Genomic DNA, 12,829 nt, shown 5'->3' on the forward strand with positions numbered 1-12,829 from the left:
TCCGGCCTGATAAATCTTGATTTATTTATCGTGTTTCACATGTTTCTGTTTCTCAATATATATTCTTTTTTAGTTCAGATCTGATAGACTAGAACTTACCAGTGTGTCTCTAATGTATTTATGCACGAGCATGTCTCTTTCAGCGATAGTTGATGAAGACAAAGCAAAAAGAGCATTAGAGAAGATTTTCCCTAGAAATCTTAAAGAATATGGATGCACACAGGGGTCGGTCAATGGGATCTACTTGTGTGGAATAGTTAAATGACAACATTGCAGTCAGAAAAATATGGTCTGGTGTTTCATATGCAGTTGTTGTAACGATGATCGGGGATTTGGTCTATATGGGATTTCAAATTGCCATTGAATCTATAAAGCAGCATGGTCTGAAAATGCACTCGTGTAAGAACCCTAATTTATTTAAAGCTATTATCTTATAGCTTAGTTAATAGGCTTGTTAACTAAGGTATGAGTTTTGTTTTTTAGATCTAAATCTATCTCAAATTTGTATAGATTTCATTTCATCATCTGTTTTGTCAGTTCATTTATTTTTTTTCGTGGATGTACAGTGTAACCATTTTCTAGTAGATTCTTGATGTGTGAAATGTTGGACAACTCTCTGGTAGTTTTAATGTCTAGTCGATAATATTTTGCTTCTTAGGTGATGAGGGGAGAGAATATCATCAGATAGATATATAGGATTGTTTATAGTGGTGATAGAGAGAAATTAATAGGTTAGAGGAGAAATCAAGAAAGGGATACCAGGACTCAAATACTCGATCCTAAAATGTAAAGATAAGGACTAAATACCCATTTGCATCCTCTCCTTTACTCCTGCATCATCAGGTTACTGCCTTTAGGATAATTTCTTTTTATCCTAAAGGTAGTACACGCTGGAGAGGCAGATACAGAGAGATAATTTTGATGGTTTTTAATTTTTTTTGTTTGTTTTTTGTTTGTTTTTTTTCCTTGTTTTGTTTTATTTTTTTTTTTTTTTGTTTTTTTTTTGTCGTTTTTTTTTTTTTTTTTTTTTTTATTTTTTTTTTTTTTTTTTTTTTTTTTTTTTTGTTTTTGTTTTTTTTTTGTTATGTTGGTTTTTTTTTTTTTTTATGGTTTTTATGGTATTTTCTTTTTCTATTTATTTTTTTTCTTTTTTTTTTTTATTTTTTAAATTTTTTCGGCAACTTATGAAGATCTGAAAAAATTCTTAGCAATGTTGGTGGGTTAATCTGTTCGAATTCTGCAGGACAAGTTCACCGGAAAGTCAAGGGTTGACTCTCTTTCTCCATTCATTATTTGTCAATGTTCTTTGTGCGTTATGCTTCAAATGAAAAAGGAAAGCTATCCAGGACCTTCCATGTGCACATCAGTCTTATAGTCAAATCCTTATTTAACATTGCCTGACCTTTAAACTTCAATATATTACGCATAATGTGGACTGTACCATAGAAATTAGCCTAGAAAATATTTCATGAGACTGGGAGATCGAGCATGGCTGATGCTTCGGGAGATAGAAATACTAAATGCAGTCCATTCTCTTTGATCAAATTTCTCAAGGGTGCTCACTGAAACTTCAATTTGATTACTTCCTTTCATGCTATCAATAAATCATTAGTTCTTGCGCTTTTGGTTTAAGATGAATGTCCTTGCCAGGACGATTACGCAGTCTCAAATAAACCTGCCGAAGGTTAATTCCATAATTATGGTAAAATTGCTTAATTTTCTGAGTATAGAGATCTAATTGTCTAAGAGTATGTTTCTTCATTTTGATAGCAAGTGATATGCTTAGGAGACTCACCATAGTCCCATACAGATTTACCCATATTCCAGCTTGCCCTATGTCTGGAATCACTGTCATACTAATTTATATACCTCGGTCTTTTGAAGGGCCTGGCATATATGGATTTTTTCGATGATGCACACCTTGCTGTAGCTGCAAAAAGAACAAAAAATGTTTGCTTGGGAAGAAGATAAGCATTGCAAGATCAAATCTGAAGCAAAAGAGAAAGGATTTTCCTAGTCATGGGGCCTTGGAGAACATGGTAGGCTAAGTGGAATTAGGTTTTATCTTTGTTATTATGTGTGTGTGTGGTAGTGTGCAATGCAGTCTTAGATGTTTGATGTTCTGTTTCCCACTTCTACATTTTTTTCTTACTCCTTTGGGTTAAATGGCAGCGCAAGTAGTAATCAGACTTTCGGAATCTAGAGTGCCACACTATGCTGCTAATAATGTAGTGATAACATTGAGCTGAAGGGGAGAACACATTTGCCATGCCAAGAAATGTCATACCACTTGGTGTGCCCTCGAGAATCCAAAATCCGAGGAAGTGGAAGATGAGAAGCTGAAGTCAAATAATGAGTTCATAGAAAATGTTCTTAAGAAGTGAGGTTTGTTCCTGGGGTTACATGTTACATGTTAACTAGAATGCACAATAATTGACAAACTTCTCTTTCTTATTAAAAAAAAAAATAAGGTTTGCCTTAATATGTTCTATAAACACAATATGACTAACAATACCTGTTTGAGGACGAAAAAAGCAATGGCCTTGCATCTCTGCTTGTGGAAAATGTGAAAAAATGTCTTTGGTCTGAAAATATCTAAGAAGAATATGAAGAATATCATCTATGTTGGGCCGATTAAAATTTCGCCATGTATAGTCATTTTTTTTCTGTTTTGAATGAATATCCATATCTGATATGATTATGTTTTTTCACTTAAAACTCTTCATGATTCTGTTGGATGTTTCCTAAAAATTCTCACAGAATAGAATGAGGTTTTCACTTTGTACATGTTAGATCTTGAATTGGTACCATTCTTCAAAAAAGACCTAATTGTTTCACTTTATTTTCGGAATGGAATATTTACATAATCCCCATGATTTAGATTAAACGTTATTCCACGGTATTTGTAGAGATTCCTCCTTTTTTTTAAGCAAGTGCTTGAAGGGTTAATTGAATTGATCTAGAATTGTGTTTCATTTTCCGTTTCCTTTATGTACTAAGGCACTTGTTTTTTGTTGATATTGATAAGTGCACATGATGTGGTCTTTATGATTACTGTTAAACAAGCGTATGAATAATATGATACAATCATTTTACGGTAGAGCATATCACTTCATTTGTATGCCCATCTAAGAGAATAAACGAACAAATTTGGGCAGCAAGAGCTGCACTTGATTTGGGCAATCCACCAAGATCCGCTTTGATGGGGCAAAAGGGCACTCAGATTTTTGTGCACAGTGAAACTTCCATTGACTCCTGTTATGTGGCAAGAGTGGCTCAAGATGAAGCTTCTATTTCAACTGGGTATGTTTTAGTTTTTTCATTTTGTGTTCTTGTTATTGGTTTCATGATTACATTTTGATCACTTGGGTTTATGGTTAACGAGAGAAAGTATAAAGAGAAAATTAAATGGATTCATTTGAAAGGAGGAAGTGATTATCTTTGGAGTTTAAATGTGAAAACGATGTTGAATTCAAGTTTATGTGACTTCTATCTACTAAGCCTTAGCTCAAATGTCGGCTTAATTGAATAAAAGAAATGAAGTTTTGACTTTCTTCTTTTTTTATTTTTTTTCGTATGTTTGGCAAGTAGGAAGCAGTGATGGTTGACTTGGGAGGTTGGTTTTTGATAATTTTCGATTGTCTAATATTTTGTTTGTTTATAGATTTTGAGTTCCCTCTTGTCATTGCTTTTATGGACAGCCTGCTTGCCCTCTTGCAAGACTCATTTCTCTTAGTATAAGTATATTAGTTTCTCCAAAACATGAAGCTCAATGTTGAAAATCAGTAAGTGTACCTCCTGATGACCGTTACCCCCAAAGCAAAAAAATAAAAGGGTGGGTCAGGTAAATTTTTAAGATTTTGATCTTTTCTTATTCTGCATGACTGATACCAAAGCTTTGGGTATACTTTAAGATTTTATCGCTCTATCTAGCTGAAGGTAGTTTCTTGTTGATTCTCTGCTTCAACTTTGCAGACCTGAGGCATTTCTAGGGATTGAGAAGATTTATGAAAGAGGAGTTTCTGATTATCTTGTAGGTTTTTGTTATCATCATGGATTTTGAATTACTTATGCGTTGATTTATGGATTAAAACATAGTGATCATAAGAATTCTAATTTGTGGTAATTTTAGTTATTTTCCTAAAAATAACTTTCGGATAAAAAAATTCAGCTTGCCAGATCTATGACTTTTGACTGGCTGAATTATTCCAATAAGTAAGTACTAATGACAGAATGGCTCATTAGTTTCATTTGTATGGTACAGATGATTGTAGGCCTTGCAATGCAAAATAGATATCAATATTCTTACATTTGTAATGGTGTTTAAAGACACATGGTTCCTTTTTGATGCATCATCAAATTTTTCTACCAAATTAGGCGATAGGATAAACTTTTTCAAAGTTCTTGGGAATGGAAATCTATTTTTTTAAGTGGCAATACATTTTGGAAATTTTAATTGCATGTTGTCATCTTTTTCCCTACTTTTTGTGGGAAATCAAGTTCTTGGTACTTTCAATCAGTATTTGCATATATGTGGAATCAAGGGATAAAAATATTAATTCTGTTCTTTGGAGTTCCTTTAACTAAGTAGTTCTTTAAAATTGAACGACTAGAACTTGTTCTGGTGCAGCCTGTCTCACCTTGGTGTGACTGCTTGAGATTTGTGCAAGAATATGATCCATCTATGTATGAATTTTCACCTGATGGTATTACGAACGGAAGAAATGTCTTCGAGCATGCTGTAATTGCTGCTGGTGTGCATGTTGCTGAAGGCAGTAAAATATGGGAACCATACAGGGAATTTGAGCAGGCCATTCTCCATATGACAGATGAGACCAACATTAAGGTGATAATTTATAATATATATATTAGGAACTTATTAGAGTATGTGCCTGAAGGGATGCATTCTATTAATCAAATTACTTGATTATTTAAAGTCTTATTCCATCCTACTGGTTTGGTATTATGGTTAATAACGCTTTTGTGGGTCTTCTTTTATATTTCCTAGAACCATGGCTCAAGTTGCATGCCCTGTTTATTTTTAGAAACCTTTTTTCTTCTTTTTGTCATTATGTATAGTTCATAATTTTTGTTCTTTCATTTCCCTATGAAGTGCTATGTACCCAGAAAAAGTTATCTGTTTTCAAAATTTACATTTGGAAAATTACTGCTCTTTTGCAAGAAAAAGAAAAACAAGTTCAGCGCATCCGAAGTATATTTCACCATCAGTTGTCTGTTCCCCTTGCTAATGTAAGGTCAACCCTTCTCACCTACAAGTCTTAGGAGGTGGAATTGGGGACTGCTCTAGATGTTGAATCAGGTGATTTATATGGGATTCCTTCTACTGTTGCCACAGCATATGAAAAGGCATTGGAGATGTATAATGCTCGAGCTGATTTTGAAGAACGGATTGCAAGGCAGGATATATCTGACTCCAAAAAATTTCAACAATTCACGGTATATGGCATTTACTATAAGATATTGTTTTAGATAGCTGAATGATAATTCTGGGCTCTTACATAATACCTTAAGCATTTAGGTTAAACGGTAACTTAATATGATATTAAAGTAGAGGTCATGATTTGAGTCTCCCATCTATTACATCCTGCTATACTTGGGTTGGTCTTTCTATCTGAATTTGGGATTGGTTTATGTAACATGTGAACATGCCTGTTACAAAGCTTAATACCATTGTTGTGCCCTTACCTTTTCAAGCTTAAGCTTTTAGGTCAAGTTGTTTATCAATAAAGATGATGTTGAAATTTCATTATAATTTCAATTTTTTATGGTCTTTCTTGCTTCTAATATAAGTAATCAGTTTATGTAAACTTTTGATCTTCTCTTCTTCTTCTTCTTTTCCTAAGGGTGGGAGGTTGCATAAGAACTTGCAATGTGGCAATAGGTTACTTTTTTTTTTTTTTTCCTTCTTTAAAGTGTTAATACTATTATTTTAATTTTAAATTTTTGCAGATCTACTTGAAGCTTGAACAGTCTTCTGGAGATCCAGCCCGTGTTCAACTTCTCTATGAACATGCTATTACCACGTTTCCTGTATCAAGTGATCTCTAGCTTGATTATACTCGCTATTTGGATAAAATCTTGAAGGTTTCACTCATATTTTCTCTTTTCAATTCTTTATGTTTCAGGTATTTGTAATTTTAGCAATTAATCATTTCTTTTTCCGTTCAGGTAGGAAATATTGTGCGGGGTGTTCATTCCAAGGCTAGGAAAAATTGTCCTTGGGTTGGTGATCTTTGGGTTCGATCTTTGCTCGCTTTGGAACATTGCCGTGCGTCTGAGAAAGAGATATCTACTGTATGTTTCAGTTGTTACCCTACATTTGTTGCGAATTATGAGAGATTGTTATAAGTAGCTTAAGAGCAATGAAGTTTCACAAACTTTAGTGTTGGAATTTCATTATGCTCCTTTTAAAAATATAGAGGTTTACTCTGTTGTTTAAGAAGATTTTCATGTCATATTCAGGTCTTTGAGAAGTCCCTTTTATGGACTTTTTCGACCATTGAAGAGGTAAAGATATTCTTTTCTCTACTTTGCAGGCTTGATTTACTGTCTTTGGAACTTGTTATTTTTTCATCTACATTTTATGCATTAAAGATCTTTGTTAATCGAGCCCTCCTTGTTTCAGTACCTAAACTTATTCCTCACTCGAGTGGATGGTTTGAGACGAAGAATCCTTTTGCTTGGAGCAGAAGAGGATGAACTGAATTTTCCATTGATAAGGGAAACCTTTTAGGTTCGCATAGGTATACTGTTCATTTTTCCTTGTTAAAATTGTTTTTACTCGATGCCAAGAACTTGAAGCTTCTCAAGACATTTGTAGATGCTCTATTCTTGGTGAATTTTGGATGAAGAAAATGTGGACCTTGTAGCTAGTCTACTCTTTCAGGGTCCAGTCGTAGATCTCTTACGAATGTGTATCAAGTGCTTCTACCCTTAGACTCTGAAGAAAAGTCTATTAATTTACTTCATTTAGTGTTCTGTTATAGTACCATTATGACCACTTTATGTAGAAATTACAGTGAATAACTCTCGGTACTCCAAGATGGCTTTCTAATTACTTGATTGTTACCTTTGTTAATTGTTTTGTCATGGAATAGTGTCCTTTGCTAAAAAATTTCTCATTCAGCATTGGAGTTGCATGCACGGAAGATATCTTTATGGATCTATGAATTTATAAAATTGGCATGTCATTTTCTACTTCTTGTGTAATGGTTGTCTTCAATATTTGTGTTTATAAACAATTAGTCTGATGTCTCTTTAGTGTGCCATCGAAATTGCAAGCTCTATATGATTGGATGTATAATATATACTTGAATACTTAACTATGCAGTTTCTTCCTTTCAGCGTGCATCAGATTACTTATCTCAGCGGATGAAGAATACAGATGGTTTGCTACATTTGTATGCTTATTGGGCTCGTTTGGAGCTAAATTTGGGTGCAGCTCTGGGTGTTTGGGAGAGCTTGGTTAAGATCTGGTTTGGCCCATTCATCCTTTTCTCTTTCATATCCTGTATAGTTCAATATGATTGATTTATGATTCATCTTTGTATTTTTTCCGTATAACTTCTTTTGTCTGTGTAGCAGGTCAATGTTGGGAGCCTGGCAAGGTTATATAACTATGGAAATTGAATTGGGACATTTAAATGAAGCTAGGTCCATCTACAGGAGATGCTACAGTAAAAGATTTAGTGGGACAGCTTCAGAGGTATAATTCTTTTACATTACTTGCTTTCTATTATACTAGATTGATTTATGGACAGAATTTGAATTTAAATGTTTCTAAACTGGTTTTTTCATAATTTTTCTTTTTCTTTTTCTTTTTCTTTTTTTTTTTTTTTTTGGGAAAATTGTTGCTTTTAGTTTTATACGATGAAGCAATCACATTTAAGCCATCGGTAGGGGAGTATTTTTTGAAACCCAATAGGCTGATATAAGAGTAGACTGGGACACCCTAGCTTTCCTTATTTACGAGAATTGTACCATTTGTTATTTAGAAATAAAAGTTTATTTTCTTTAAAAGTGTGTAACTTGTCAACTTGAAAAATACACCAAATCTATTTATCTAGCTCATAAATATAAGAGTTCTAGGCTTTTTTAATAATTCATAGTGATATTTTGGGGCCATCTAGAGTTACAAATATTGTAGGGTCTAAGTGGTTCATTACGTTTATTGATGATCACACTAGAGTATATTGGGTATACTTGATGAAAAACAAGTTTGAAGCAGGTCAATTGTTCAAAAGGACTGCCTAGACAATTGTTTGTCAATCTAGTTTCCAAGCTGGGAATGGTAAATATCTATTCACCGGCTTGAGGGGGAGTGTAGGATTTCTAGATTAGAATATGATCAATTTAAGAGTTATCTAAGTCTTATCTAGTTTAAGAGATTGAAATGAAAAGATTATCAGGATTTGTTTTTTCCTGATTTCATGTTTAAATCTCTCTATATGAGATTTGAGCCAGCTTGGTTTGTAATTCAAAAATAATTTTGAAAAACTAAGTTACAATTAAAAATTTTAAAGTTTTATCTCCAAATTTTAAATATTTGAAAATATATTTTGTATTTTAAATCTCTTTATGAGATTTGGGCCAGTCTGGTTTGTGATTCAAAAATAATTTTAAAAAACTAAGTTACAATTAAAAATTTTAAAAGCTTTATCTCAATATTTTAAATATTTGAAAATATATCTGGTATTAAAAATATTTTTTGAAGTTAAAAACTATATAAAGATTGAGAAATGATATTTTTCTTGTTTTCTAATTTTACACTAATTTTTGGGATTATATGCAAAAACATTGTTTTTTAAAACATTCAACTTATTTTAATAAAAAACTATTTTCATAAAATTCCTTATATTCCTTGTTTTCGAAAATAAAACACTATTTAGAATTTATAACAAATAGGCTCTTATTTAGATTATAAACTTTTATATGTGTTTATGTTATATTTATGGTTGTGATTGTGGTTGTTCAGCTCACGAGATTACGTTAAATTTTAAGTATGGTTGTTGAATGCCTAACTATCAATTTAAGCTTTTAAGTCAAGTGGTTACGTAACATTGTTAAAGATGTAACTGAATTACGATACATCTGCTTGGTATTTATTGAATGTATGCAATCTTTGCTATTTTAACTCAATGCGTAAAGATGCTTGTCTTTGTTCCCTTTCTCAGATTACACCCCGCTTGGAAGAGCTACAACTATTTAGGTTACAGCAGGAAGCCAAATCTGTTCCTGAACTAATAGATCAGAAAGAGAAGTCGCATAAGAAAAGTGTTAATGGAAAGAGTAAAACATATTCAAACATGACTAACGAACAATCTCCAGCTAAGTGGCAAAAAAATACTGCCTAAAACCCAAACAAAGTGCATGGGAAAGAAAAGGGACGAGCACAGAACTTAGCTGAAAAAAACGAAGCAGAAGCAAAACCCAATTTGAAGAGCATCCAAGTGACCAGCACATCAAAGACTCCACCACTGGAAGAGCCAAAGTATACACTAACGAGTGTACTGCATTTTTATCAAACCTTAACTTCAGGGCACATAGAGATTCTCTCGCACTTCAAAGAGAGATTACTTTTTATTCCTTTTTAACGATGGACAGGCAAATATAGAGAGATAATTCTAATGGTTTTAAATTTTTTTTAGGCAACTTCTGAAGATCTGAAAAAATTCTTTAGCGATGTTGGTGGGGTTGAATCTGTTCGAATTTTGTAGGATAAGTTCACCGGAAAGTCAAGGGTATGACTCTCTTTCTCTCATTCATTATTTATTAATGTTCTTTGTGCTTTATGCTTCAAATGAAAACGAGAAAGCTATCCACTAGACCTTCCATATGCACATCAGTTTTGTAGTCAAATCCTTATTTAACATTGCCTGACCTTTAAACTTCAACATATGTATGCATAATGTGGACTGTACCACAGAGATTAGCCCTAAGAAACTAATTTTAATGCTTTAGGGAGATCAGCATTGCTGATGCTTCAGGGAGATAGAAACTGCTAATTGCAGTCCATTATCTTTGATCAAATTTCTCAAGGGTGCTCACTGAAACTTNATGCAAAAACATTGTTTTTTAAAACATTTCAACTTATTTTAATAAAAACTATTTTTATAAAATTCCTTATATTCCTTGTTTTTGAAAATAAAATACTATTTAAAATTTATAACAAATAGGCTCTTATTTAGATTATAAACTTTTGTATGTATTTATGTTATATTTATGGTTGTGATTGTGGCTGTTCGGCTCACGAGATTGTGTTAAATTTTAAGTTTGGTAGTTGAATGCTTAACTATCAATTTAAGCTTTTAAGTCAAGTTGTTACGTAACATTGTTTAAAGATGTTACTGAATTATGATATATCTGCTTGGTATTTATTGAATGCATGTAATCCTTGCTATTTTAACTCAATGCGTAAAGATGCTTGTCTTTGTTGCCTTTCTTAGATTACATCCTGCTTGGAAGAGCTGCAACTATTTAGGTTACAGCAGGAAGCCAAATCTGTTCCTGAGCTAATAGATCAAAAAGAGAAGTCGCATAAGAAAAGTGTTAGTGGAAAGAGAATCAGATTCAAACATAACTGACGAATAGTCTCCAGCTAAGCGGTAGAAAAATACTGCCCAAAACCTAAACAAAGTGCATGGGAGAGAAAAGGGACGCAACGAAACTTAGCTGAAGAAAACAAAGTAGAAGAAACAAAGCCTAAGTTTGAGGAGCATCCAAATGACTAGCACATCAAAGACTCCACCACTGGAAGAGCCAAAGGATACACTAATGAGTCTACTGCATTTTTGTCAAACCTTAACTTCAAGGCAAGTAGAGATTCTCTTGCGCTTCAGAGAGAGATTGCTTTTTATTCTTTTTTAACGTTGGACAGGCAAATACAGAAAGATAATTCTGATGGTTTTAAATTTTTTTAAGGCAACTTCTGAAGATCTGAAAAAATTCTTTAACGATGTTGGTGGGGTTGAATCTGTTCGAATTCTGCAGGACAAGTTCACCGGAAAGTCAAGGGTATGACTCTCTTTCTCTCACTCATTATTTGTCAGTGTTCTTTGTGCTTTTCCTTCAAATGAAAAAGGGGAAGCTATCCACTTGACCTTCCATGTGCACATCACTCTTACAGTCAAATCCTCATTTAACATTGCCTAACCTTTAAACATCAACATATGTACGCATAATGTGGACTGTACCACAGAAATTTGCCCTAAGAAACTAATTTTAATGCTTTAAGGAGATAGAAACTGCTAATTACAGTCCATTGTCTTTGATCAAATTTCTCAAGGGTGCTCACTGAAACTTCAATTTGATTTCTTCCTTTCATGCAGTCAATAAATCATTTAGTTCTTATGCTTTTGGTTTTAAGATGAATGTCCTTTCCACAGACGATTATGCAGTCTCAAATAATAAAGAGTCTAACTGTCTAAGAGCATATTTTTTCATTTTGCTAGCAAGTGATATGCTTAGGAGACTCAACCATAGTCCCATACAGATTTACCCATATTCCAGCTTGCCTTTAAACTATAAAGCATCTATATGGGACCGTTGCATACTAATATATAATATCCTCTAATCGATTGTGGATTTTGACGATGATGCACACCTTGCTGCAGCTATAGGAAAGAACAAAAAAATGTTTCTTGGGAAGAAGATATGCATTGCAAGATCAAATCTGAAGCAAAAGAGAAAGGATTCTGCTAGTCATAAGGCCTCTGGAGAACATGGCAGGCTAAGTGGAATTATGTTTTATCTTTGTTATTACTTGTGTTTGTGTGTTTGTTTGTGTGCAATGCAGTCTATAAACGTTTGCATGTTTGTGTTTCCCATTTCTACCTTTTATTTTCTTACTCTTTTGGGTTAAATGGTAGCGCAAAGTAGTAATCAGACTTTCAGGGGGTCTAGAGTGCCACACTTTGTTGCTAATAAACGTAGTGATAGCATTCAGCTGAAGGGGAGGAACACATTTGCAATGCCAAGGAACGTCGGGCCACTTGGTGTCCCCTCGACAAATCCAAAAGCCGAGAAAGTTGAAGATGAGAAGTCGAAGTCAAACAATGAGTTAAGAGAAATGTTCTTTAAGAAATGAGGTTTGTTACTGGCGTTACATGTTACATGTTAACTAGAATCACACAGTAATTGACAAACTTCTCTTTCTTATAAAAAACGTAAGGTTTTGCCTTAATATGTTTCTGTAAACATAATTATGACAAAAGATACCTGTCTAAGGATGAAAAATATATGTGCTATTGAGATCAATCTATATCAGTACCCTTCTTGTAAATTTTCTTCCAGATATGTCAAAGTTTATACCCATTTTATTCAAAAGGGTAAAGTTCTAATATGTTTCCTATGGAACATATATTTCATCCAACTTGTGATGAGGATAGCCTCAATACCTAACCCCAAGATTTAGAGAAATTTTAATTAGATTGTCACCTTTGTTAATTGTTTTGTCATGGAATAGTGTCCTTTGCTAAAAAATTTCTCATTCATCATTGGAGTTGCATGCACGGAAGATATCTTTATGGATCTGTGAATTTATAAAATTGGCATGTCATTTTCAACTGGTACATCGTTGTTGTGTAATGGCTGTCTTCAATATTTGTGTTTATAAACAATTAGCCTAATGTCTCGTTAGTGTATCATTAAAATTTCAAGCTCTGTATGATTGGATGTATTATATATACTTGAATACTTAATTGTGCAGTTTCTTCCTTTTAGCGCACATCAGATTACTTATCTCAACAGATGAAGAATACAGATGGTTTGCTCCATTTGTATGCTTATTAGGCTTGTTTGGAGCTAAATT

General features: G+C 33.3%; 1 pseudogene; it reads left to right on the forward strand.

The window, feature by feature from the left end:
* The first annotated feature begins 320 nt into the window (after positions 1-320).
* On the forward strand, positions 321-12,106 carry LOC116105096 (annotated as a pseudogene).
* Positions 12,107-12,829: the final 723 nt, after the last annotated feature.

This window comes from Pistacia vera, unplaced genomic scaffold, assembly GCF_008641045.1.
Source record: "Pistacia vera cultivar Batoury unplaced genomic scaffold, PisVer_v2 Contig492, whole genome shotgun sequence".
Classification (NCBI taxonomy): domain Eukaryota; kingdom Viridiplantae; phylum Streptophyta; class Magnoliopsida; order Sapindales; family Anacardiaceae; genus Pistacia; species Pistacia vera.